This window comes from Monodelphis domestica, chromosome 3 (genome assembly GCF_027887165.1).
Source record: "Monodelphis domestica isolate mMonDom1 chromosome 3, mMonDom1.pri, whole genome shotgun sequence".
In the NCBI taxonomy this organism is placed as follows: Eukaryota; Metazoa; Chordata; class Mammalia; order Didelphimorphia; family Didelphidae; genus Monodelphis; species Monodelphis domestica.
The window spans coordinates 297,763,048-297,789,573 of record NC_077229.1 but is presented as its reverse complement, the minus strand read 5'-3'; positions in this window follow the sequence as shown (position 1 = coordinate 297,789,573).

Below are 26,526 nucleotides of genomic sequence, written 5' to 3'. Positions count from 1 at the left end.
AAACTATTTTCATGACTTGATTGATTTATGAGACTAAAGACTCAGGCTATTGACACCACTTTCTGCTTGCCTGAGATAAAAACAACCACAAAGTTCTCTAGGTCCACATTGAGGCTTAGCTGATGGACCACAATGGACAACTCAGAGTCAGGAGAGCTTTATTCAGCTAATTTCATCATCAGTGCATAATTTTATTGAATGTTTTTCTACTATTGCTAAATAAATATCTTTTTGATATTTAATGACCTACAAATATCTCATTTACTTTTAATATCAAATGTAAACTGCCAGAAGCCTGGATCAAGTTAGAAAGTTAGCTGCAACTCAGAATATCCCACATAGTTGACAAATTTTGTTTTCTTTCTCCACATTATCTCCATTTACAATCAGAAATTCTATGTTGTACTCTTATTAGTTTTTGAAAACTCTTTTAATAACCTCTGACTCAATTCTCTGTCTACTCCTATCTATTGCTACTGAACTCATAAAGTAATTTTCTTGAAGCTCAGTCCTAGAATGTCACCTTGTATTCAGTAAACACTAGTAGCTCCCTATAATCTCTAGGATCAGATATTAATTTCTATATTTCACATATAAATGTATTCACTATCTTTCCCATTTGAACTTTCTAGTATTATTATACATTACTCTTTTCCCCTGCACTCTTCATTCCAGTGTAACTTAATCTTCTTATTGTTCCTCATACATTCCATTCCATTTCTCATCTACATACCTTTATTCTGGATTTAAAGTAAACCCAAAATAGACTCTCTTCTTTGCTAAGTCTCTAAGAATCTCCGGTTTTGTTTAAGTCTCAGCTGAAAGGGCCATTTTTCATAATATTTGTGGTCTCACCGATTCCCTCCAACAAGAAAGATCAGAAACTATCCATGCCTGCCCAATCTTTGATCCATTCATGTCTTCACATAAACTCCTAATGGAGATTGGCATCTCTGTGTCTTCCTCAAATTAAATATAATAAATATAAATATAAATATATAAATATAAATGTATAATAATCCCAGTTGTTAAGGATGAGTTATTTTAGGTTTAGTGTTTGGTGAATTGAGGAACTCCTAAGTCACTGAACACTTAAGAAATGCAGGTTTAATAAAGCTAGAAATTGCAAGGATATGTACAAAAGATACAGTGGCACTTAGCACTCTAGATGTTGTGTCTATTATCTCCTTATGGACCCATGCTTCGTTACCAAGGCAGAGAGAGCATGGTAACCTACATGATCTTAAAATATCCACTAAGCTGGAAGAGCCAAGACTTCATGGGGAGTGGAAATTTTTATTCCTTTGTTTGACCAGTAAGAACATTAAAAGTCAGAGATTATCTGGAAACTGCATCAAAGGAGGTAGGGCTCAATCAAGTGCTGGAAAGAACTTTATCTTTTAGGGAAAACTAAACCATGTTGGTATGGGTTGGAAGGATTGGGAAACCATGGTAGATTATTAGTTCTATTATACCAATAAAACATAAGCTAATCAATGGTTATTCCTTACTCTTCTTATGTGCTTCCCAAGTGTTTCCAGTCATAAATATACTTGGTTACATTCTATTTACTGTTGCTCCTATGAAATTTATTGTTTATAATATGCTGAGTCTTATTTATTTACACCAGTGTTTTTTCATTGTATTTTGGGTGATTTTGCAGTTCTTTGGAAACACCTAGTGTTATCTGACTTGCAGATATATATCCCTTGAAAAAAGGTTTATAATAAAAAGAATTTGGGGGGCCTTGGGGGAGAAATTTGGGATAATTAAGAGAACTTAGTAATTTTTCAAAGTCTTATCAGTTTGTTATCTTCTTTCCATTTAATATGTCATATATACTCACACATGGAGTGCATACATACAGATAGATAGCTATACCTTCTTCATTCTTACTCATTTTTTATTTAATGGGAACTGGAGAAAGTCATGTAACTCTACTGACTGGATCCTGTACAAATGTATATTATCTCATCTCATTTAGATTTTTAAAAAGGTAATCATATTATTTAAAACTAGTTAATTCTATATGCCATTTCCCATATCCTTATTTCTTCTCCCCTAAACCCTCTTAGAGTACCTCTTCTCTCTACTCTCTTAGTTGAGGACTTCATCTTCAATGAGCATCTCAACTCATACTTTACGAGGAAAATCATTGTCATTATCTGTGCACTCCATCCTTCTCCATTTTTTCCAACTTGACTCTAGTCTCTTTGTCAAGATTAACTCATTGCATGTGTTCTTGACACCATCCACTCCTCAATTCTTCAGAAGATTGGCTCTACAAATACCCACTCTTCTCTGTCTCTCTGTCCCCGTCTCTTCCTTCCCCCCTCCCTCCTCTCTTGCTACTCTCTTCTCCTTAATCTCCCCACTTAGTGGTTCTTTCCTTCCAACCTTTAAGCATGCCCAACTCTTCCCCCATCTTAAAAACAAAACAAACAAACAAAAACCCCAACCTTCAATAGATTCTACCATTTGTACAAGTCATCAGCCTTTATCTCTCTTATTTTCCTTTCTTAGGCAGACACCTTGAAAAAAATATAAATGTTTTGTCTCTATTTCTTTTGCCTTCACTTCTAAATCCTGTGTAATTTAAAGTCTATCCTCATATTTCAATAGAAACTATTCTTCAAAAGCCTAAATATTTTAAACTTCTTTATAGCCTTTAACTCTGCTGACTACATTTTCTTCCTGGTTACTCTCTCCTCTTCATGATTTTGGGACATTGCTCTCCTTTGCCCACTATAATTGCCTCTTAACTCATACTTTACCATAAGAATTAAGGACACTTTCTGTGTTTTCCATTATCCTCAGTTATCTACAACTTGACTCCAGTTTCTCCACTGATCTACTTATCTGACTGTTCCATAGTATTCTCTTTTGATATGTTATCATGTCATGTCTTCCCTTTATGACTATCCCATTAGGCTCTTTTCTTGTCTTCTCTTTATTCTTTACATTCTTTTTTGTATATCTCAATAGTTTTCATGGGTTTTATTGTTATTTCTACACAGAACACTCCCAAACCTATACGTCCAGTCTGAGTCTTTCTTCTAAGCTTTAGTTCTTGGGGCCCAGCCACCTGTTGGACACTTGATGTTTTTCTGAAAATAGATATTTCAAAAATAGAATTAACATTTCTACCCAAATTCACCCCTTTTATACAATTCCCTATTTTTAAGAGGGGTAATATAATCCTTTCAGTCACCCAGACTTGCAACTTTGTCACAATCAGTGCATTTTTCTCACCCCATATGCTGGAAGTAATATTGGGAAGTAGAATCCTTGCCCACTACCCTAGTACAAGTCACGCTAGTTTGTTTTTTTTCTTTGAAACTACATTCAGAATTTGATTAGCTTAGGATATTGAAGCTTTGGACTTTTGACATTACTTTCTGGTTGCCTGAGTTAAAAACAGTCACAAAGAACTCCCCAGGTGCACTCTGATGCTTGGCTGGCAGACCACGATGGACAGTTCAGTCACAGGAGCTTTATTCAGTTGGAGGTGTCGTCAAAAATATAACCTTATTTTCTTGAACTACAGGTTCAGAATTTCTCCTTGTACTCAGTAAACACTAGTGGCTCCCTATACTCTCCAGATGAAATATAAATTCCTCTACTTGACATTTATACTGCTACATAAACTAGATCCATCTTCTCAGCCATATTGCATTTTACCTTCCTTCATATACTCTGTGTTCAAATGAAAATGGCCTTCATCCATTACATTCCATCTCTCATCTGCATGCTTTTACACTGATGATAACTTAAGCTTGGAATATATTTCCACTTTATTAATGATTCTTGGAATCTCTGTTTTTATTCAAGTCTCTACTCAAGGGCCATTCAAGGGTCAACTTAAATAGTTCTTATTCATTTTTGTGTCATAAAGTGATTTGGCAGTCTGGTGAAGCTTAATATTACTAAGATTAGTGAAAAGAAGAAATTATATGATTTCTTCCCATGTAGGAACACAGATCCAATGATATTTACTCAAAGATATCTTGGGAGTCCACAGACCTCAGGATAAGAACTCCTTCTCTGGAATATCTCTTTTTAGGATAGAATTAAATCTAGTCTATTGTATAGAATGAAAGGTCCTTGAGGGTAAGTACTTTTCCCCACTTTTGTTTTTGTACAACCAGCACTTAGCATGATGCCTGGCATACAATAAGTGCATAATAAATGCTAGTTGATTCATTCACTCTAAAGTAGTGGGGAAAGTACTAGACTAAAATAAGGGTTCTAGGCCCAACTATCATTACTAATTTATTGTATGACTTTTGACTACATCTTTAAAGAAGGGACATTATACTTTAATGTCTATTCCAGTTTTAAAAAATCTGTTTTGTAGGAATGTAGAATTTAAAAAATAAAAGTATCCAAACTGATTTGAATATTTCAAAAAGCTCGAGTTTTCAACAGAAGTTTTTTTATCTGATTTTCATGTACCAAGTAGAAAATGAATAATAACAGCTTGAAAAACTCAGTGCTTCTGAAATATGGCTAGCTGTTTAATAATTTGTATCTATCCGTGAGTTCTCTGGGTTCAAAAGCTTATTACCCTTTTATCTTTTAACCTTAGCATTATCATCTACTTATGAGATGTTTTCCCCTATCAGATGTGATCTGAAGACCAGCCTCATAAAAACAAATTAATAATAAACACTGAGGGAAAATGGTTACTGTATAACAGTAGGAAAACTTGGTATAATATCATATGAAATTAGGATTTTGATTCATTATAGATGTGCCTCAGTAACTCCTAGAATTATAACATACTACTTCTATATAGGGTGCCTTTTTGGTCAAGTACTTGGTAGGCTAAGCAAGTGCTCTTTAAACTTTCTCAGTCATTTACCTGGAACAATCAGCCTAATTTCTCATTTATAAAGTAATTGTTTGGAAATGTCATAGAGTCTTAGTGGGTCATCTGAATGGCTAAAAGACAGCTCTAGCTAATTGGTACCACCTGCAACTAATTCTTACCTAACTAAAGCAATTTAAAATTTGTGCTTCTGGAAAATATTGTCTTTTCTTTTATATTTCCTACCTTCCTTTCACATTAGTATTTAAAAAAGGACTTTATTTTATAATATTTATTCCTTTAGGTGTCATATAAATTCTAGGTAGGGCTATATGAATTTTTAGGACAGATTCAACAAGTATTCAACATTTAAAAGTATGAAATAGAAAGATAATCTGTTATGGACTATTTCTGTTTCAATGACTGATGTACTCTTGCTTGTGACTAGAGAGAACTCCTGGTAGTATGGGGACACACCTGAGGGTACTTAATTACATGGAGATAGAAGTACTTTGATAGATACTGAGAGATACTGTTACAGGTAGAGGGAGATGCTGCCACAGGGGAATGCACTGGGGTTTGCCTATTGATCCCTATTTGAAGGATAATGGATCAATCTGTTTCCTACCCTCTTCCTCCCTCACTCCCTCCCTTAACCACTCACTTCTTGAAGCCTTTTGGCTTCCTTCCTCTCCCCTGAGTGGGCTATGAAAATACTCTTGTTTTCCTTCTCAGGAAAGGGGTTTATTGGGAAACAACAGGATGGGAAACTGAGGAAAAATGGATGAGGGTTTCCCTAATCTATAATAAGAATTTGAGGATTTGGGAAATCAGTTCAGTCACAGATGAGACTCTAAGACAGAGGGACAGTCAAAGAGATGGAGATCAACAGCTAAAATCTTCTTTCTTCTTCACAAAGCCACCAAGGTCTCTCAGCCTAATTTCAGAAGCTCCCCCCCACCCCCCGCAGCCCCTCCCGCCAACACCCCCCTCCCCCACCCGTCAAGAGTCCTTCAGTCTGAGACAGAAGCTAAATAATAATAGTTCTCAGCTTCTTCCCTCCTCAGCCAGTCACCAAGAAAGGTCTCTCCTTCAGCCTGGCTTTCCTTCAACTTTCTTTTCCTGGGAACATTCCCTTTGGAACCTTGTCCTTGATTGACAAGACATGCCCCCAGCCTTGGTTTGCAAGCCTGAAGTTATCTCTTTCTGGCTTGCCTCTATCACAAGTAAAAGGTAAAAAAAGAGGTGGAATGTGGAATGATCTTTAAAAATATAAATTTTTACATGGAGGACAACTTTCCTCACAGTATTTCATAGGAAATAAAATAATAAAATCATAAGTGGACTTTTAGCTCAGAGGACCAAGATGAATGATATACTGATATCACACCTCTCCTTCAAATGGACAAAAAATAATTGAATTCAGCACCTAGTTATCAAGAATAACTAACTAAAATGGGAGAATGCCTGATGGCACCCTCAGTGAACTATTTCCTGTCTGGTCCCAGCCTTATTCTGTGCCTTCTTCTAATTGGGTCCTCTCTAGTAGCAGCCATGTGGTGTTAGAAAACAAAGTATACTGGGTTTCTGTCCCTCATTTCCCATTAAAGGGAATATATTGATGTTTTCCTTCCACATTAGGATCAGTCTTTAATGACTGAAGACATATTTGTACTTGTTTTCCCAGTCATATTTTCATTCCTGCAACAAAGGCTTTTTTTTTTTAACATATGACAACCATGTTTTATAGAACCCCCAAATTTACCTTTGTCCCTTTTGAATTTCCCTTCAAGGAACTCCCAAACAGAGCTTTGTCCCATAATTTGTAATAAATATTTCTTGATATTTTGTAATCCATGTTTTCTCCCTCCCTTTTCTTCCCTATTCCTGAGATGGCAGGTAATATGATATAGGGTATACATGTACTATCATGCAATTCATTTTTCCATTTTGTCATGTGAAAGGTGACACATACTGCTTTTCAACAACAACAACAAAAAAAACTATGAAAGAAATAAAGTGAAAAATTGTATTCTTCCGTCTTCATTTAGACTCCAGCAGTTCTTTTTATGGTAGTAGATTGTCTTTATGGTCATGAATCTCTGGGAAGTGACTTTGATCCTTACATTTCTCATAATAGTTACCAAGGTTCATTTTATGAACTTTGTCCTCCAGGTAGGATTTGGGGCAAAACTGACAGTTGGAGGAAGGGTGGAGGAAAAAAAAATGTGCTCTGAGAATTGCCAACCTGAAAAAAACACAGAACCACCAAAGCAGTTGCAAAAGAATTAATCTTTAATCGTGACAAAGGAGATAATGCTCTTATGGTCACTACACAGAGCCAACACAAACCTCACAAAGTCAAGCTCTGGGACTCTGGGAATACTTTCTCCAGGGAAAACACCAAAAATGGTAATTTTCACTGAACTGTATAGCTCCTAATATATACCATTAGGAAATACACAAAAGGAAGGACAAAGGCTTACCTAAAAGCTAGGGAAAGAGGATATAGCCAGAAGCTAGAATACCTGGGAGCAGTCTAGTTACAATAAAAGAAACTAAGAAGACAAAAAGAGTATTTAAGATCTGATTCTATCTTCTAATCCTATCTAGGCTGATCTAGAGGTGCTTAAGGACTTACAAAAAGAAAAGGTTGTATCTATTTCCTCCCACTGGTGAACTTTCTCCATACTCATTATGCTTCTTCTTAACCTCTTTCATTTTTATTTTTCCTCTCCTTTTCTAACATAATTCTAATCTGTACTCACCATCTCAATAATTTTCCAGACCAAAATGTCCCTCCCAGGACACTAATCCCTTACATATATCAGCTTCCTATTAGAAGATAAACTTTTTGAGAATAGGGGGCAATCTTTACTTTTGTATTTATAGCCCTAAAGCTGAGCATTAGGTCTGGCACATATGTTAATATGCAAACTAATAGAAACAAAGCAATGCTAAATTTGATGAAATACAATAAACCTTACAGTTTTTTATAGCTTTAAAAATACTATTAATATGAAATAAGTCTTTTTGTTGCAATTATTTTTTATGGCCTTGATTTCACAAGATTTTAATATTCCTTAATTCTTCATCTTGAAACATTTTTATCACCATGGAATTTTTGCATAACTTTTAGTTACACTGTCTCTTCAAGGAATCTCCAGATTGACTCTTTTCCAGACTCTTCCCTGGCATGTTAAAGAACTCAAAAGCTGTTGAATTGGTTGCAACTCTTTCTTTGGACCTAATTAAAGCAATCAAACCAAAAGTATCTTTTCATTCTCTCTAGTCTCAGGCGATTGCATCCAGGCCTCTCCTAGCCACCCTAGCTTCTATCCTGTCTTTCCCTAGCTTTTGTGAACTCAAATAATTTGTTTTTTGCTTTCTCTCCCTTTTTAAAAGACTATATAAGATTGATCATCTGGTACTTTCAGGATCTAAGACGATCAGTCTGGAACTCCTGCCTCAGGAAAATTCTCAAACTCACTAAAGGCTTTAAAGTCTTTCTAAGAATGGAGGTGGATGACCAGCTTTGACCAACCTAGAGATATTAATAATCATTAATAACTTGAGAATAACACACTACACAGGGTCCCACATGATTGGGGGAATCATGAAAACTAATAATATTAGGGGGCTGGATGTTGGCAACTGTCAACCCTGGCAACCTTTGTGTGTTGGCTTGTTGCCTGGCTGGAGTTTGTTTCCTGTTGCCTAGTTATGGTCTCCAGGTTTGTCAATAATGCCTACTATTATAACAACTTTAGTAGTTCTATATTTTTTCAGGTTGACACTTTGAAGAACTATTCAGGTTTCTAAGTTTAACCTTGATTATAATTGAGAGATTTTATTTTAGAAATTTTTTATTAATTGATTTGTTGGTACTATAAAATTCTCAGGTGTTGCATACTCTTTTCCCTCTCTCTGTACAATAGAAGGTGTCAACTGACCAAAAAAAAAGTATACATAAATTATGTCCTTTATATTTATTTTTATCAATTCTTTTTCTGGAGGTAGATATTTACAAGTTATTCTTCAAATATTAATTCTGTAGTTGTATATAATGTTTTCTTGGTTCTATTCATTTCTCTTTTCATGATTTCATTTAGGTTTTTCCAAATTAAAAAAAAGAAATTAACCTGCTCATCATTTCTCATATATATATATATATATATATATATATATATATATATATCACATATCACAGTAGTATTCCATCATATGTTATGAAATGTTCAGCAATTCCCCAATTGGTCTTTCATTTATTCTCCAAGAGATATGTTTTCAATAGATAAGTCTCTTTCACAACTGGAAGATTCATTTTTTTTTTAAATTAAGTAGTAAGGGAACAAAAAATTTTAATATAAAATTTTTAAAAATGGTGTGGGGGGACTTCCGGTTAAGATGGCGGCTTAGAGAAAGCTAAAGTTCAGATCTCCGGAAAACCCTTCCCGACCGATCTCAAACTATAAGCTCCTAAGGCGCCGAAATTCAAAACGATCAACAGCACAGACCCTGGGAACCCTCCGCCTGGACCTGGACCTGGACCCGGATCAAAAGGTACGGCTCCCCTCAAAAGCCAGAACCCGAGATCACTCGGACCTAAGGGGTAGAAGCGCAGAGTCCAAGGCTCCGGGAAGCCGCAGCCCGGCCCGGCTCAGAGAGCAGGGTCCTCCGAACAACAACCCTCAGGGCCTTCTATCTGAGTCCCAGTGAAAGTCACTGCCTGGAGCTCCTGCTACAGAGAGCAGGGTCAACCCTCAGGGCGGGCAAGACAGCCTCATGGGCTGGATCCTGCTATCCAAGTCTCAGTGAAAGTCCCTGCCCTCGGAGCTTGGGGAAGCTGCAGCCCATCCCCCCGCAGGCCGAGGAAACAGCCTCACAGCCAGCGATTCTGAAGGCAACTTCCGGGAAGCAACTCGACCCAGAGAGCCGGGGGGAGAGTGTGGCCTCGTGGTCCGACCCTTCCATTCCAGTTCCAGTGAGGCATATTCAGTTTAACCCAGGGAAAGCTCAAAGAACCAACAATCTGCCCAGGACTAAAGCCTCTGAACACCAGACAGAGATAAGAAAAGCTAATCCTCCACACTCAGAGATGGCAAACTCCACAGAAGCACAGAAGCCCCAAAATACCAAGAAAAATAAGAAGAAAGGGGCGACTTTGGACACATTCTATGGAGCCAAAATACAAAATACAGAGCAGATAGAAGAAGATATACAAGAAAATTCTCCAAAATCTTCCAAAGGAAATGGAAACTCTCCACAAACCCATGAAGAATTTGAATCAGAAATGACCAAAAAGATGGAAGCCTTCTGGGAGGAAAAGTGGGAAATAATGCAAAAGAAATTCACGCATCTACAAAACCAGTTTGACCAAACTGTAAAAGAAAACGAGGCTTTAAAGCAAGAACTAATAAAGCAAAGCCAAAACACCAAGAAATTAGAAGAGAACATAAAATATCTCACCGACAAGGTGATAGATCTGGAAAATAGAGGGAGAAGAGAGAATTTAAGAATAATTGGACTCCCAGAAAAGCCAGAAATAAACACCAAACTGGACATGGTGATACAAGATATAATCAAAGAAAATTGCCCAGAGATTCTAGAACAAGGGGGCAATACAGCCACTGACAGAGCTAACAGAACACCTTCTACACTAAACCCCCAAAAGACAACTCCCAGGAATGTAATTGCCAAATTCCAAAGCTATCAAACAAAAGAAAAAATCCTACAGGAAGCCAGAAAAAGACAATTTAGATATAAAGGAATGCCAATCAGGGTCACACAAGACCTTGCAAGTTCTACTCTGAATGATCGTAAGGCATGGAACATGATCTTCAGAAAGGCAAGAGAGCTGGGTCTCCAACCAAGAATCAGCTACCCAGCAAAACTGACTATATACTTCCAAGGGAAAGTATGGGCATTCAACAAAATAGAAGACTTCCAACTTTTTGCAAAGAAAAGACCAGAGCTCTGTGGAAAGTTTGATACCGAAAATCAAAGAGCAAGGAATACCTGAAAAGGTAAATATTAAGGAAAGGGGAAAAATGTTATCTTCTTCTTTTACTCAAACTCTCTTCTATAAGGACTACATTTATATCAATCTATGTATACTAATATGTGGGGAAAATGTAATGTATAAATAGGGGGTAAAGAAAGACCAAATAGAATAATCTTTCTCACACAAAGATTCACATGGGAAGGGGAGAGGAAGAAAACTCCTATAAGAAGGAGAGGAAGAGAGGGTTTTTTTTTTTTTTTACTTAAACCTCAATCTCAGGGAAATCAACTCTGAGAGGGAAAAACATCTAGATCCATTGGGATCTTGAATTCTATCTTACCCAATAAGAGTAAGGAGAAGGGAAAACCAAGGGGGGAGGGGGAGAGGGAGAACAAAAAGGGAGGGAAAGAAAGGGGGCAGGGGGAGGGAACAAAAAGGGAGGGACTAAAAAGGGAAACATCAAGGGAGGGGACAAGGGGGACTGATTCAAAGTAAATCACTGGACTAAAAGGTAGAGCCGAAGAAGAAAAGGTTAGAATTAGGGAAGGCAATCAAAATGCCAGGGAGTCCACAAATGACAATCGTAACTTTGAACGTGAATGGGATGAACTCACCCATAAAACGTAGACGAATAGCAGAATGGATTAGAATCCAAAACCCTACCATATGTTGTCTTCAAGAAACACACATGAGGCGGGTTGACACCCACAAGGTCAGAATTAAAGGATGGAGTAAGACCTTCTGGGCCTCAACTGATAGAAAGAAGGCAGGAGTAGTAATCATGATATCTGATAAAGCCAATGCAAAAATAGACCTGATCAAAAGGGATAGGGAAGGTAATTATATTTTGTTAAAAGGGACTCTAGATAACGAGGAAATATCATTAATCAACATGTATGCACCAAGTAATATAGCACCCAAATTTCTAATGGAGAAACTAGGAGAATTGAAGGAAGAAATAGACAATAAAACCATATTAGTGGGAGACTTAAACCAACCATTATCAAATTTAGATAAATCAAATCAAAAAATAAATAAGAAAGAGGTAAAAGAAGTGAATGAAATCTTAGAAAAATTAGAATTAATAGACATATGGAGAAAAATAAATAGGGATAAAAAGGAATACACCTTCTTCTCAGCACCACATGGCACATTCACAAAAATTGACCATACATTAGGTCACAGAAACATAGCACACAAATGCAAACAAGCAGAAATAATGAATGCAGCCTTCTCAGATCACAAGGCAATAAAAATAATGATTAGTAATGGTACATGGAAAACCAAATCTAAAACCAATTGGAAATTAAACAATATGATACTCCAAAACCGTTCAGTTAAAGAAGAAATCATAGAAACAATTAATAATTTCATCGAGGAAAATGACAATGGCGAAACATCCTTTCAAACCTTTTGGGATGCAGCCAAAGCGGTAATCAGAGGTAAATTCATATCCCTGAATGCTTATATTAACAAACAAGGGAGAGCAGAGATCAATCAATTGGAAATGCAAATGAAAATACTCGAAAGCGATCAAATTAAAAACCCCCAGCAGAAAACCAAATTAGAAATCCTAAAAATTAAGGGAGAAATTAATAAAATCGAAAGTGATAGAACTATTGATTTAATAAATAAGACAAGAAGCTGGTACTTTGAAAAAACAAACAAAATAGACAAAGTACTGGTCAATCTAATTAAAAAAAGGAAGGAAGAAAAGCAAATTCACAGCATTAAAGATGAAAAGGGGGACAGCACCTCCGATGAAGATGAAATTAAGGCAATCATTAGAAATTACTTTGCCCAATTATATGGCAATAAATACACCAATTTAGGAGAAATGGATGAATATATACAAAAATACAAACTGCCTAGACTAACAGAAGAGGAAATAGAATTCTTAAATAATCCCATATCAGAAATTGAAATCCAACAAGCCATCAAAGAACTTCCTAAGAAAAAATCCCCAGGGCCTGATGGATTCACCTGTGAATTCTATCAAACATTCAGAGAACAGTTAATCCCAATACTATACAAACTATTTGACATAATAAGCAAAGAGGGAGTTCTACCAAACTCCTTTTACGACACAAACATGGTACTGATTCCAAAACCAGGCAGGTCAAAAACAGAGAAAGAAAACTATAGACCAATCTCCCTAATGAATATAGATGCAAAAATTTTAAATAGGATACTAGCAAAAAGACTCCAGCAAGTGATCAGAAGGATCATTCACCATGATCAAGTAGGATTCATACCAGGGATGCAGGGCTGGTTCAACATTAGGAAAACCATCCACATAATTGACCACATCAACAAGCAAACTAGCAAGAACCACATGATTATCTCAATAGATGCAGAAAAAGCCTTTGATAAAATACAACACCCATTTCTATTAAAAACACTAGAAAGCATAGGAATAGAAGGGTCATTCCTAAAAATAATAAACAGTATATATCTAAAACCAACAGCTAATATCATCTGCAATGGGGATAAACTAGATGCATTCCCAATAAGATCAGGAGTGAAACAAGGATGCCCATTATCACCTCTACTATTTGACATTGTACTAGAAACACTAGCAGTAGCAATTAGAGAAGATAAAGAAATTGAAGGCATCAGAATAGGCAAGGAGGAGACCAAGTTATCACTCTTTGCGGATGACATGATGGTCTACTTAAAGAATCCTAGAGATTCAACCAAAAAGCTAATTGAAATAATCAACAACTTTAGCAAAGTTGCAGGATACAAAATAAACCCACATAAATCATCAACTTTTCTATATATCTCCAACACAGCTCAGCAGCAAGAACTAGAAAGAGAAATCCCATTCAAAATCACCTTAGACAAAATAAAATACCTAGGAATCTACCTCCCAAGACAAACACAGGAACTATATGAACACAACTACAAAACACTCGCCACACAACTAAAACTAGACTTGAACAAATGGAAAAACATTAACTGCTCATGGATAGGACGAGCCGATATAATAAAAATGACCATCCTACCCAAACTTATTTATCTATTTAGTGCCATACCCATTGAACTACCAAAATACTTCTTCACTGATTTAGAAAAAACCATAACAAAGTTCATTTGGAAGAACAAAAGATCAAGGATATCCAGGGAAATAATGAAAAAAAAACACATATGATGGGGGCCTTGCAGTCCCTGACCTAAAACTATATTACAAAGCAGCAGTCATCAAAACAATTTGGTACTGGCTAAGAAACAGAAAGGAAGATCAGTGGAATAGACTGGGGGAAATCGACCTCAGCAAGACAGTATACGATAAACCCAAAGATCTCAGCTTTTGGGACAAAAATCCACAATTCGATAAAAACTGCTGGGAAAATTGGAAGACAGTGTGGGAGAGACTAGGAATAGATCAACACCTCACACCCTACACCAAGATAAATTCAAAATGGGTGAGTGACTTAAACATAAAGAAGGAAACCATAAGTAAATTGGGTAAACACAGAATAGTATATATATGTCAGACCTTTGGGAGGGGAAAGGCTTTAAAACCAAGCAAGATATAGAAAGAATCACAAAATGTAAAATAAATAATTTTGACTACATCAAACTAAAAAGCTTTTGTACAAACAAAACCAATATAACTAAAATCAGAAGGGAAACAACAAATTGGGAAAAAAATCTTCATAGAAACCTCTGACAAAGGTTTAATTACTCATATTTATAATGAGCTAAATCAATTGTACAAAAAATCAAGCCATTCTCCAATTGATAAATGGGCAAGGGAAATGGATAGGCAGTTCTCAGATAAAGAAATCAAAACTATTAACAAGCACATGAAGAAATGTTCTAAATCTCTTATAATCAGAGAGATGCAAATCAAAACAACTCTGAGGTATCACCTCACACCTAGCAGATTGGCTAACAAAACAGCAAAGGAAAGTAATGAATGCTGGAGGGGATGTGGCAAAGTAGGGACATTAATTCATTGCTGGTGGAGCTGTGAACTGATCCAACCATTCTGGAGGGCAATTTGGAACTCTGCCCAAAGGGCGACAAAAGAATATCTACCCTTTGACCCAGCCATAGCACTGCTGGGTCTGTACCCCAAAGAGATAATGGACACAAAGACTTGTACAAAAATATTCATAGCTGCGCTCTTTGTGGTGGCCCAAAACTGGAAAACGAGGGGGTGCCCATCAATTGGGGAATGGCTGAACAAACTGTGGTATATGTTGGTGATGGAATACTATTGTGCTAAAAGGAATAATAAAGTGGAGGAATATTCCATGGAGACTGGAAGAACCTCCAGGAAGTGATGCAGAGCGAGAGGAGCAGAACCAGGAGAACATTGTACACAGAGACTAATACACTGTGGTATAATCGAACGTAATGGACTTCTCCATTAGTGGCGGTGTAATGTCCCTGAACAACTTTCAGGGATCCAGGAGAAAAAAAACACCATTCATAAGGAAAGGATAAACTATGGGAGTGGAAACACCGAGAAAAAGCAACTGCCTGAATACAGAGGTTGAGGGGACATGACAGAGGATAGACTCTAAATGAACACTCTAATGCAAATACTATCAACAAAGCAATGGGTTCAAATCAAGAAAACATCTAATGCCCAGTGGACTTACGCGTCGGCTATGGGGGGTGGGGGGGAGGAAAAGAAAATGATCTATGTCTTTAACGAATAATGCTTGGAAATGATCAAATAAAATATATTAAAAAAAATGGTGTGGGGTTGGAAAATGAACAATATAAATGTAGCTAAAGATTGAGTCCATGAAGGACAAAATGAGAAATTATTGGAGGTCGTACCATTTCAGTCTCTTGTGGAAGTTTCAGTTCATGTCCACATGTTCCCAGGTACATGTAGAAAAAGAATATATCTAACCCGAACTCTTTGCTATAATGTAGATCATGGTTCAATGCAGTTGAATGAAGATTGTTTGTGTAGTCTCTTTGAATCATAATTTTAAGGTCATTTTAATAATTCAAATGCATAAGAATTAGCATGTTTCATTTTATCCATATCTTATAGTTGTTCAAGTTCAACTATACCTTAGTTGTACAATTTAAATTAGATGTGATCTCTGAGCAAATAATTTATAAAAATTTACTATTAAAAATATTTTAAAAATAGTTCAGGGTTTGTTGGAGCTACTTCTACTGCCTGAGGGCAGCTGATTATTAAATTTTCAGTATAAGCATTTACACCTTAGAGATTGGCAAATGTTGCAAATTATGGCTTGAATTATTATGTTGATTCTTTACACTTAAGAAAGTGATGAGAAAATGTTAATAATTTAGATTATATTTGACGTGTCCTATGAATAGCAGCTCCCAACTCCCTTTTAGAAATCTGAAGAAAACATTGGCACACCACTAGAGGTAGCTAATTCGTATGTTTCAGTTATTAAAGATTTCTCATAACCTAAAAAAAAAGTAAAAAAAGACAATTCTTACCTTCTGTCTTAGAATCAATATTTAGTATTGGTTCCAAGATAGAAGAATGATAAGGAATAGGCAATGGTGGTTAAGTGATTTGCCCAGGATCAAAAAGCTAGGAAATATCTGAGGTCAGATTTGAACACAAATGGCTTTCAATCTACTGAGTCACCTAGTTGCCTCCTCTCATAGCCTTTTAAACGAGTTGTTGGTGGGACACAGTTTATAATTTAATTCTACTGGGAAAAAATTGCTTCTCAACATTAAAATGAAAATAATTTTCCTGCATTTCACAATTTGGCATCTGCCAATATAGGCACATTACCTGCAACCCTTCTCTGCAGACTGCCAAGACCGACAAACTTGAACAGTAAGTAATGACATATTTGTCAGTGAGAAGGTTGGGCAATCCAGTCTTTGAATTGTGAGAACTGTCAAATACCATTAGCATCTTGGGTGACAGTAATGCTGCATCATTATTGTGGCTCTTCCATTTTCCTCCCTCTTCTTTGGAGCTCTCTTGGGAAAAAAATACATATATATTTATATAATCTACCTATGGAAACTTAAGAGTAATTTTAAAAAGAAAATAAAAAATAGAAATGTACAAGAAGCATGTTTTTTCTGACAAAGGCAACCTATCATCAGAAATTGTCATGATGTTTTGATGAAGGGTGAATGAATGGTAAGTCATCTGAACACCAAGATGAAAGGAGATACTTTATTATAAGAAAACAAGACTGTAGTATCTTGTGGAAAAAATCAGCTATCATCAAGAAGGGAAATCACTTAAAGTTTTCATCATTCATGTAGGACCAAGTACATTTTGGAGGTTTTAATAAAAATGTAAAGCTTTTGGAATCAGAAAACATTTACATACATTTCCTGTAGTTAATGAGCTATTAAAGTTAAATAAATTTTTGAAGGTACACCTAGTTTGAAGTTATAATGCTAGCCTCAATGTTTTGTTAGCAGTTAATGCCATAGAACCATAATAAATTGGTCATCAGTTCATTTTTAGATGTCACTTGTTCATTGCTCAGAATGCTCTGTCCTGCCAATATTGAAGTAAAGTATGAAAGTTCTTACTTTATATTTCAAGAAGCAAACAAATATGGAATACATGTCTTATTCTATAATTTTGTGTGTGTAGTGATATTATTTATTGATACTATTGAAATGATCACAGCATTTCAATGTGTACATTTAATTATCTTTTGAACAGAGAATGATATCTTCAACAAAGCTCAGTAGTAATTATATTAACATTTTGATCATATTTCCAGAGAGCTTTTCAGACTAGTAGCCAGTTCCATATTTATAGTCAATGACATATCTTGATTAAAATTAATATGAATTCATTTAGAAAGAGGACTACTAAAGGGGACTACAATATGACCAATCCAATCATTACAAATAAGCTAACTATTTAATAGTTAATAATTGCTGTTCATAAATCAATCATATATTATTTCACACATCTATTGCAAGCAGATATCACAGTGAATAAGATCCTTGACCAGAAGTCAGGAAGACCTGAGATTAAATCCTGCATCATGTACTTATTCAGAAAGTGACTTAACTGGTTTTACCTCAGTTTCTTCAACTGCAAAATGGGAATGATTATAGTATTTATCTCACAAGGTTTTTGTGAAATAAAATGAGGAAATATTTCCTAAGGGCCTTCGTGCAGTACTTGGCACATAAAATTTACTTCATGAATATTTGTTTTCTTCTTCTCTCCCCTTTAGTAAAATTGTAGGCTCATTGATTTGATTTACTTGTTCTCTTCAATAGACCTCCATTTCTTCTTATTATAGAAAAGAGGCATCTTCCAAGGGATTACTTTTTTATTTCTGAATAAGTCATGATGATTAATGTGCTACAACCTTTTTATTCCCACCAAAGCTGTGAATCAAGTATGAGTGAACAGATGAAGGGGAGACTCTTTGGTCTCAAGTAGTGGAGGGGGGACAGGAGGGACAGAAGAATCTGGGAGAGTAGCCTTAGCCAAGGAGGGAAGGCAGAAGGGGGAAAATCTTCTCAGAACTCCTCTCCTCTCTCTGAGCCAACCTTAAACATCAGCTGTCTCCCCTGAATACCGCTTTGAGAAGGGAGGTCTCCACTCTCTTCTCTTTCTCTCTCTATACTGAAAGACTTGACCTCCCCTTGGTTAAAACTAAACAGCCCCTTAAATACACTATAAACAAATGCAAACTTTTTGATCCAGGGATATAATTACTGGGTTTGTAACCCAAAGATAAAAAAAAGAAGAATCAGAAAGGACCTATTTGTACAAAAATATTTATAACTACTCTTTTTGTGGTGGCAAAGAATTGGAAACTAAAAGGACATCCATCATTTGGGGAATTATTGAACAAATTTTGGTATACAATGGTAATAGAATACTATTATTCTATAAGGAATTATGAATAGGATGATTTCAGAAAAAGTTGGAAAAAACTAAATATGTTGATACAGAGAGAAATAAGCAGAACCAAGAACTCATTATATACAATAACTGTACTATTATGGACCAACTTTTCTACTAACATTAATACAATGATCCAGGAAAGTTGTAAGGACTTATGAGAAAGAATGCTATCCATTTCCAGAAAAAGAACTGTTTTAGTAGAAATCAGATGAAAACATACAATTTATCACTTGTTTGTTTGGATATATAATTTGGGGTTTGGGTTCCATAAGATTATTTGCTTACAAAAATGAAAAGTAGGAAAATAAGATTTGTGTGATTAAATTGCTTATCAGTTCCAGGAAAGGGCAGGAGATAATATGAATCACATGACTGGAAAATTTATGTGGGGATTTTTTATTAAAATAAAAATATTTTAAATAATGTTTTAAAAATATAAATTAAAAAATGACAAAAATAAATCTCAGTTAAATGAAATGGTGATTGTCAGAAAGCCAGTAATCATTGAAAACAAAATGTCATCCCAAATATTCCTGACTCTAATTCTAGCTATTTCTTTTATGGCATAGTCAGTAAATGTGTTCTTTAATGTCATGCAAAGTCAAATAGAAGAGGGCTTTTCTTGAGTCAGGTAGATCAATTAGAAGTTTACTATAATAGAAAGACCAGAATTCTAAATTTCTAAATCAGTTTCATATGTGTGTGTGTGTGTGTGTGTGTGTGTGTGTGTGATGTGGTCTTGAGCAAGACACTTAACCTTTTCTGCTTCGGTTTTCTCATCTTTAAAATGGAGATGGTGCTAGCTCCTACTCCCCAGAGTTAGTGTTATCATCAAATGAGACAATATTTATAAAATATTTTGCAAACTCTGAAGTGCTATATAAATGCTAATATTACTCCTCCTCCTCTTTCTCCTCCTCCTCCACTACTTTTATCTTGGTGAAAGCTCCAGCAGGTGGATATTTGTGAAAAGAGAGAAGGTGACATATTTGAAAGACATTTTGAAGGTAGAAATGACAAGGTGTGGCACTACATTGGGTATGTGCCTTGAATGCGAATCAGGAATCTAATATGATGTTGAATTAGGAACGTAGGACACTGGGAAAGATGGTGATTCCCTCAAAAATAATAGGAAAATTGGGAAGAGAGGAATATTTGTGACAGAGACTGGCACTAAAGAAAAAGTGCCAGGCTGAAGAGGGTGTGAAACTGATTACCTTGATGGGGAAGGGGCCCCAAGGGATTGGAATCTTGTGGAGGAGAAGACTGGCTGGGAGAGGAGTTGGTCTCTCAGTCTTGAGAAGCCAAAGAGAGAAGGTGGAAAAAGACTTTCTCCTGAGGGTTACCCACCTTTCCTGCTGGTGATTGGAAATCTTTCCCCATAGTATTTGACTTTACTTCAGCTCCTATTGTCCTGAGTCTGAACTGTGGCCAAGGGGCCAAACCCAGAGGGAGTCAACCTGACTTTCTCTCAGCGGTCTCAGGCTGCCAAGGCCTGAGTTCCCCCCAAATTTGAGGAGAGAGGGAAAGGGGTTTTAGATAGAGACAGGGACCCCCTTTTCCCCACTTCCCTTTCCCATTCTTTCCATGATAATTATTCCTTTGTATTAACTTCATTGAGTTGACATTAAAATAGTTAACTTTTCCCAAAGCTGTGTGTAAGTGAACAGATCAAGGGGAGACCCTTTGGTCTCAAGTAGTGGGTAGGTGGGGACAAGAGGGACAAGTGCCAGCCTCTGTCACAGGCTTTGTGGAAAAGATAAATTCTGTTTTAAATATGTTGAGCTTGAGATGACTAAAGTACATTTAGTCAGAGATGTCTAATAGGAAGTTAGTAATATTTGACTGCAGCTACCTAGAAATCATAACTAAATGTATGGGCAATGATGAAATTGTCATGAGATGACATTTCCAGAGAAAAAGACCCAAGACAAAGCCTTAAGAATCTTACAGGGTTAGTGGGCTTGACCTGGAAGAAGCAACAATAAAGACATTAAGGAGAGATTAAATAAATAAGAAACCATCTAGGAAACAGGTGTCTGACAGAAATCTATGAAACAGAGTTTCCAGGAGATTGGGATCACAGGATAAAATGCAATCAAAATAGACAAGAAGGAGGAGAACTGACCATTAAATTTGGCAATTTGATCAATTGTCACTTTCTAGAGGACTATTTCAATTGAATGATGATCCACCTTGGGCTTACAACAGATAGATTCAGGAAAAGCAAAGCTTAGTGGGAGAAAAATTTGGGTTAACTGGTTAGTTAAAAAATGTATACAGAACAATTTCTATTATGAATGTATGTATGAAGTATGAAGTATGAAGAATTATAGGAGTTTTAATGAGTAATTACTATATTTAGAAAAAAAGGAAACATCTCTATAACTACTCATGTCTCTAGCATAGAATGATAGTTTGATTCTAAGAATATGGGCTAATTATAAACTATCAGTCTGTATATTTATACAAATATATTTTGGGAGCTGTCATTTGATTCAAAATATAATCAATTCAGTGTGATAATGCTCTGACACTATGGATTTTATTAGTGAGAATATTCATTGAATAGTAGTTACTTTCAATTTGGCAATATTTTGTTACAGTATTTTTGGATTATAGATATTTCACATATGTGCAATGTTTTGCCAGTGTTCTAAGTTATGTAAACCAATTAATAAATACATATGGAGTATTGATTTTGAAGCATATTTTCTCAATTCAAAGTCCATAGGAAAGCCTAGACTTTTTTTTGTTAAAGCAGTGTTGCTTTTTAGCTAAAAATCTTACTTGATTCAGGGAAAACAAAAATAAATCATTCTTTCAGAGTTATCTTCTTTATTAAAATTAATGCTCCATGTTTTTATATTTGTGGAAATAAAAAAAAAACACTTGTAAATCTTTATTTTTAAAAACATCCTGAGTACCCATAGATTTAGCATAGGGAATAAATTAGTTGAAAATATTATTTATTCATTAAGCATGCATTGGATACTAATAGGAATGTTTCCATGGAGTTTCATAATTCATTATTGTTAGAAGATGGCACTAGAAGTATTAGTGAATTTAAAATGATTAAACCTTTTTGACCTATACAAATGAAATTATCCCAGAAGACACAGTTACAAGAATTCTAATTTTCTTTCAGAATGTCTTCTACTTGAGGAATGTAATTAATTCATTGGTTTATTTAGTTCAGTAAAGTTCATCTTGATTTTACAGTCCATTTTAATATCTCATGGTTCAAGAGCTGCATTTGGCATTGTGATTACTTTGCTTTGGGATGATTTATGCAGAAGGATTTGCTAAGAGTCCCGATTTCACAAACAGTCCAGGATAATAGAAATACTTTGACTATTGAATACTGAACTATTTTCAACTAAACAAAGGAAAACAACTCCTAGACTTAAAAGTAAGCACTTCTCCCATATACATTTACATATATACACATACATTACCTAGGAAAGATGATAGGAATTGAAGAGATGTTTCCTGAATAAATTACATGAGTACTCACATTTCTTCAGCATTCTGTAATGCTTTCCTAAAATAAGCTGAAGCATCGTTTTTTTGTGTGTATAATTGAAGGGGCTCTGAAAAATCTACTTTATTAGACTCTATTTTAGTGTTTCCTCACTGATGTGTATAAAAATAATATCAATACTGTCTGGCAATACTAGTTTTCTTTTTGATTGAAGCATTAAAGATTCTGACAAAATTCCATTACTGTCAGGATAGATAGCAAATTACTAAATCATTGTCACATTTAGTTTGTAAATCAGCTTAGGGACCCAGAGGATTTTACTTTCTTATTTTCTGAGAATGTTTGAATTAGAAATTTCATAAACTGGGGCCAATGACAATATGTTATTATTGTTAGTATTGTTTACAAATATATTTCAATATACAGGTGTACTTTCTACATTACGACTTTCCCCACTGAGGTTTTGATATATCCCAGGTCAGCATAAGAAACTAAGTGGGAATTTTTTGAGAGTCTTGTGGAAGCCTTAGATGCCACATGAAGGCCAGCAGATGATACATACAAAGTATAGAAACTCAGCAATGCTTGAGATGTATAGTATTGTATACTATCCACATTTTTATCTTTTAATATTATGTACATGATTGATTTTTTAAAGTTAAAATTAATAAAAAGTTAAAGTTTGTGAAAAAATGTGAAATTATCAGATAATACACAAAGGCTAGAATGTAGAGATATCTTTAAAAGTTTAGTAATTCATAAATACATAAAATGTATGGATTGTTATGTATAGTATTGCCTATATAGTATGTATTTTAATACTTATAACACAAATTAACATCTACTCAATATTTTCCCGCAAAACTAAATTTGTAGTAGAAAAATTGAGATTTCACACAGTGGTTTGAGGATGGCAAGTGTGTTTATGGCAATCTCTTTGGTGGCAATCTCATGGTGATCTTGCAGTGATTTTTGCATCTCTGAATTTTAAAACTATTCCACCCTAATCAGACCGTACTTTAGAAGATATGATTTAGCTATTTCCTGATCAATAACAATAGAGATACTTGGACTAACAGAATCAGGTCTTGGGAACCCTACATTTCTCCACCCTCCTTAGTTTAACAAGATTAGGAAAGTCAGCACCAAACTCAAGATTTAATTATCTGAGGAAATGGCCTTCAACAGATATGTGCAGAAAAAGCAGACAGATCCCTGGGTTGTCCTAAGTCAAACTAAGCTATTATTTATAAAGATGAGATGCAGGAAAGTGACGTAAAACCATGTATATAAGGTACATCACTTCCTCTCTCTTCCTCTTTTCCTGAGGATGCGACTCTAGCTGGCAGTGTGGTAGGCATTCCGACATCTTGGAGTGGTGGCAGTTATTTTGTCTGGGTTTGGCCGTGAGTTTGCCCTGGAGCTGTTTCAGGTTCAGGCATCATAGCTTAGCCCTTTCTTTTTGGAGTTCAGGCTGACTCTTTTCCTCCTTCACACTCCAAAACCTTATCTCCTAATCTTCCCACCCAGTGCTAGCCAGGTGGAAAGGGGGGGGGGGAGAAGAAAACCTACTCCTTTCCTTCTTCCTTCTCCTTAATCTCCTCTACTATCAATTAAATCACCATAAAATTTCCAGCTGACTTGGGTATTTATTTAGGATTTTATAAATAAATCCTTGGCGACCAAAATAATTATTACATTCAGTCTCAACCATAATTTTAACCTTCATACATCTCAAGTTCCTTGTATCTCATGTCATTTAAAAACTAAAAACTCTATTAAATCATTGCTCCCAAGGGCAGTGTGTCTAGCAATTCAGAAAGTGCTTCCAAGAAACAGGAAAGTGGTGAACCTGAAGGAAAAAGAATAATTTATAGATAGGTTTCATTCAGGCAGAATGGATGCTACTGTGGTGGGCCACCATTACCATGTTAAGGAGTCGACTGTAAGGTATATCTAGATTATATTTCTTTTTTATTTTATTTTAACTTAATTTAAAATTTAATTGATTAATTAAGAAAATGTTTTCATGGTTACATGAGCCATGTCCTTTCTCTCCCCTCATTGCACCCCCTCCCTTAGCCAAAAAGCAATTCCACTGGGTTTTACACATGTCATTGACCAGGACATATTTTCATATTATTAATATTTGCACTAGAGTAATCACTTAGAGTCTACATCCCCAGTCATATCCCCATCAACCCATGTGATTATGTCTAAACCCTCTGTCACAGTGATCAAGCACTTGTTTTTCTTCTGTGTTTCTTTTCCCACAATTCTTTCTCTGGATACAGATAGGGTTCTTTCTCATAAGTCCCTCAGAATTTTCCTGGGTCATAGCATTATTGCTAGTAGAGAAGTCCATTACATTTGATTGTGCCACATATCCTGGTTCTGCTTTTCTCACTCATTAATTCCTGGAGGTTGTTCCAGTTCACATGGAATTCCTCCAGTTTATTATTCCTTATTGCACAATAGTATTCCATCATTAACAGATACCACAATTTGTTTAGCCATTCCCCAATCAATGGATACCCCATCATTTGCCAATATTTTGCCACCACAAAGAGTGTAGCTATGAATATTCTTGTACAAGTTTTTTTCCTTATTATCTCTTTGGGGTACAAACCCAGCAGTGCTATGGCTGGATCAAAGGGCAGACAGTCTTTTAAAGCCCTTTGGGCATAGTTCCAAATTGCCATTCAGAATGATTGGATCAATTCACAACTCTATCAGCAATTGTTAGGCATATCTAGAAAAGAGAGAAGGAAATCCATAAAGCCATAGCTGCAGTTACACCACCAACTGCAAAGCATTTCCTTAAACCATGAAATCCATATCTCTCTCTTGTAGAAAGTGCAAGATTCTGCCCAGTGCAGTGTTGTTTAAAAAAAGAGAGAGAGAGCATGTCTGATACCATATGAGAAAAAGTGATGCCTTTATATGATTTTCTAAAGGAAAATGAAAGTGAAGCATCTATTCCTATAGATTTTCAAGCCAGCAAAGGCTGGTTTGAAAATTTTAAAAAATGTTTACTCTCTGTAATGTAAAAGTAATGGGAGATGCTGCCTCTGCTGATCAAGAGGCAGCTAGGGAAATTCTGGAAAACCTTGAAGAAAGGAATTGAAGAGAAAGGCTACAAACTGGAACAGAAATTCCATGCTGATGAAACTGTCCTATATTGGAGGAAAAGATGCTTCAGAAGACATACATTAGTTAAGAAAAGAAGTAAGCCCTAGGTTTTCAAGCTACCAGGGTGATAGTGCCATAGGATGCATAATAAAGAGAGTCATGAGAGATAAAGGTGTTAACCTTCAAGCTTTAAAAGGAAAGAACTAGTACTAGGTGCCTATAACTTTTGAATGCTCAATAAGAAAGCATGGATGGCAAAGCTCTATTCCTCGACTGATTCCATCAATGTTTTGTTTGGGAAGTTATAAAATATCTTTCCAGCAAGGGATTAGCCTTTAAAGTGTTTTTGGATAATGGCTCTGGCCACCAAAAACCCCATGAATTCCATGAAGTCAACCACATGCCAATTAACCCAATGTCTCTCATGCAGCCTTTTGGTCAGGGGTAATATGTAAGCTTAAAGCTTACTAAACACATTACCAATAGAGAGAATCATAGAAGAAGACCTTGAGACAGGCAAAAAATTTTATGCAGATTTTTCCAGGTTGTGGGGTTGCTGCACCCCTAGCCCCGTTGATATAGAAGTGATACCTGTAATTGATTTTTTGATTCTACGTATTTTAATTAAAAAAATTTAGAAACATCATTCTAAGAAATCAAGATTTCTGCTAAAAGGGTCCATAACGTAAAGAAAGGTTAAGAATTTTTTATCACTATTTTTTTTTCACCTAGATATCAACTGCAGCTTTTTAATCCTTTTTTAAAAACATTATTTTATTTGGTCATTTTCAAACATTATTCATTGAAAACAAAGATCATTTTCTTTTCCTCCCCCCCCCTTTCCCACAGCCAACACAGGATTCCACTGGGTATCACATGTGTCTTTGTTTTGAACCCATTTCCATGTTGTTGATATTTGATTAGAGTGTTCATTTACAATCTCTCCTCAATAATATCCCCTCAACCACTGTAGTCAAGCAGTTGCTTTTCCTTGGTGTTTTTACTCCCACAATTTGTCCTCTGCTTGTGGATAGTGTTTTTTCCCCTAGATCCCTGCAGATTGTTCAGGGACATTGCATTGACACTAATGGAGAAGTCCATTACGTTCGATTGTACCACAGTGTATCAGTCTCTGTGTACAATGTTTTCCTGGTTCTGTTCCTTTTGCTTTGCATCACTTCCTGGAGGTCGTTCCAGTCTCCATGGAATTCCTCCACTTTATTATTCCTTTT